This window comes from Sapajus apella, unplaced genomic scaffold (assembly GCF_009761245.1).
Source record: "Sapajus apella isolate SASKATOON/1434 unplaced genomic scaffold, GSC_monkey_1.0 scaffold7008, whole genome shotgun sequence".
Taxonomy (NCBI): domain Eukaryota; kingdom Metazoa; phylum Chordata; class Mammalia; order Primates; family Cebidae; genus Sapajus; species Sapajus apella.
Window position 1 is genome coordinate 1 of NW_022443932.1, and position 3,465 is coordinate 3,465.

General features: G+C 51.5%; 1 pseudogene; it reads left to right on the forward strand.

Moving 5' to 3' along the window:
* The first annotated feature begins 8 nt into the window (after nucleotides 1-8).
* LOC116548100 lies at nucleotides 9-1,205 on the forward strand (annotated as a pseudogene).
* The last annotated feature ends 2,260 nt before the right edge of the window (nucleotides 1,206-3,465 follow it).

The window sequence follows — 3,465 nt, forward strand, 5'->3', positions numbered from 1 at the left end:
AGTTCCTCGCTGTGAAGGCGCACAGCCCGCAGGGCGAAGGCGAGATCCCGCCGCAGCGCGGCGAGGCGGTGAAGGTGCTCAGCACTGGGGAGGGCGGTTTCTGGGAGGGACCCGTGAGAGGCCGTAGGGGCTGGCTCCCCGCCGACTGCGTGGAGGAGGAGGTGCCGGTGAGGCAGCATGACACGCGGCCTGAAACCCGCGAGGACGGGACGAAGCGGCTCTTTCGGCACTACACAGTGGGCTCCCACGACAGCCTCACCTCACACAGCGATGATGTCACTGATGACAGAGCGGCTGTCCTGCAGAAACGGGACCGCGAGGGCTTTGCTTTGTGCTCCGGGGAGCCACAGCAGAGACCCCCGTGGAGGAGCTCACGCACACCAGCCTTCCCGGCGCTGCAGTACCTCCAGTCGTGGACGTGGAGGGTGCGGCCTGGAGGGCCGGGCTGCGCGCAGGACACCTCCTCATGGGGGTGAACCGGGCTAAAGTGCTGAAGGCTGGACACAAGCAGGTGGTGGCTCCGACCCGCCAGGTGGCGACCGCCTCGTCATGAAGGTTGTGTCTGTGACAAGAAAGCCGGAAGAGGACGGCGCTCGGCGCAGAGCCCAGCCGCCCCGCACGAGGGCCCCAGCACCACTCCCACCCTGCGCTCCAAGTCCGTGACCGCTGAGCTCCAGGAGCCCGACGAGCTGGACGAGATGCTGGCAGCCGCCGCAGAGCCGGCGCTGAGGCCGCACATCGCAGACGCGGACTCCAGAGCAGAGCCGCCACAGTCCAGCAGCCGCCCACCAGTCGGAGGATCAGCCTGCCGAGATCAGCTCATTGAACGCCAGGGCCTCCCAGGCCCAGAGAAGCCGCCGGGCTCCTTGCGGAAGGGGATTCCACGGACCACGTCTGCAGGTGGCACCTGTTTCCACCCTGCCGCCCAGCCTCCCAGATATGGGACCTTTTCGAGGCTGCGTCTTCAGCTTCCTTCCCTCTGTGTCTCATCACGCCCCAGCCACCGTCACACCCCACAATCACTGTCTCCTTTCCTGACCCAGATGGGAACATGTCACTACCCTGGCCACCAAGCATCCCTCCAGGCATTCACTCCCCCGTCACCTGCACACCTGTGATCCATCCACCCACAGACCTGCCCACTTGCCCGTCCCTTGTTCACACAAACCCAGGACACCCACCACCTGTTACACATCGGAGTAAACCTCTCAGCGCTGAAAAAAAAAAAAAAAAAAAATGCAGATTGGGCTGGTGACGCGCCTCACGCCTATAATCCCAGCACTTTGGGAGGCCAAGGCGGGCCGATCACCTGAGGTCAGTAGTTTGAGGCCAGCCTGGCCAATATAGTGAAATCCTGTCTCTACTAACAATACAAAAATTAGCTGAGCATAGTGACGTGCACCTATAATCCCAGCTATCCAGGAGGCTGAGGCAGGAGAATCTCTGGAACACCAGAGGCAGAGACTGCAGTGAGCTGAGATGGCGCCACTGCACTCCAGCCTGGGCAACAGAGCAAGACTCTGTCTGAAAAAGAAATGCAGACTGGGCACAGTGGCTCACACTTGTAATCCCAACACTTTGGGAGGCCAAGGCAGAAAGATAACTTGAGATCAGGAGTTCAAGACCAGCCTGGGCAATATGGTGGGACCCTGTATTAGAATTTTTTTCTATTCATTCATTTATTTATTTAGTGTGTATGTGTCTGTGTATGTGTTTTAGGCAGGGTCTCGGCTCTGTCACCCAGGCTGGAGTGCATGGAGTGCAGTGCTGCCATCTCAGCTCACTGCAGCCTTGACCTCCAGGCTTAAGTGATCCTCCCACTTCAGCCTCCCAAATAGCTGAGACTACAGATGTGTATGCCAGGAATCCCAGCTAATTTTTAAATTTTTTTGTAGAGACGAGGTCTCACTATGTTGCCTGGACTGGTCTTGAACCTGGTCTCAGCAATCCTCCTGCTGTGGCTTCCCAAAGTTCTGGCCTCCCAAAGTGCTGGTATGAACCACCACACCCAGCCTCTTTTCTTTTTTGATTGAGGTTTAACACTCAATCAAGTGCACATATTTAAAGTGTACAACTTGATAATTCTTTTTTTGTTTTAATATGATTTTATTTATTTATTTTTTTTATTTTATTTTTTTCCCATTTATTTATTTTATTGCATTTTAGGTGTTGGTGTACATGTGAAGAACATGCAAAATTGTTGCATAGGAACACACATGGCAGTGTGATTTGCTGCCTTCCTCCCCATCACCTACATCTGGCATTTCTCCCCTTGCTATCTCTCCCCAGCTTCCCACCCCCCACCCTCCCTCCCCTATTTCCCCCCAACTGACCCCAGTGTGTAGTGCTCCCCTCCCTGTGTCCATGTGTTCTCATTGTTCAACACCCGCCTATGAGTGAGAACATGCGGTGTTTGATCTTCTGCTCTTCTGTCAGTTTGCTGAGAATGATGGTTTCCAGGTTCATCCATGTCCCTACAAAGGACCCTAACTCATCGTTTTTGATGGCTGCATAATATTCCATGGTGTATATGTGCCACATTTTCCCTATCCAGTCTATCGTCGATGGGCATTTGGGTTGGTTCCAAGTCTTTCCTATTGTAAACAGTGCTGCAATGAACATTCGTGTGCACGTGTCCTTATAGTAGAACGATTTGTAATCCTTTGGATATATACCCAGTAATGGGATTGCTGGGTCAAATGGAATTTCTATTTCTATGTCCTTGAGGAATCGCCACACTGTCTTCCACAATGGTTGAGCTAATTTACACTCCCACCAACAGTGTAAAAGTGTTCCTATTTCTCCACATCCTCTCCAGCATCTGTTGTCTCCAGATTTTTTAATGATCGCCATTCTAACTGGCGTGAGATGGTATCTCAATGTAGTTTTGATTTGCATTTCTCTGATGACCAGTGATGATGAGCATTTTTTCATATGTTTGTTGGCCTCACGTATGTCTTCTTTTGTAAAGTGTCTGTTCATAACAAGCCTGCTTCTCTTAACCGCCCTGCCACACTCTGCCAAATGAGAAGAACATCACTTTACAACAGTCAAAATATCCACTTAAAGGTTATTCGTTTTAGATCAAAACAGTGATATAGGAAAATGTGGGCAGGCAGTTGGCTTTGCTTCTTTGGGCGGGGGCACAAACACCTCTCCAATTACATTATCCTCAATCTATGAGGCCCCTACCGTGGGATGGGGTAAGAGACATTTATGCTACCAGCTTTCAGGGAAGACGACAATGCCTTGCAAAAGAATCCTTTTGCAGAGAGCACTATGAAAATCATTAGCTGTTTACCTCATGGCAAGACAGACTTCCTTCTGAATTTCAGGGCAAATTTGATCTTTTGGTGCCATTGACAGCTGCCAAAGAAGAAATCCTGACCACCGAATGATGTCTCCATTCCTTTTAATTTGTGGGCTGAAGCAAAATTTAAATACCACCTACTTTAGAAACATAAA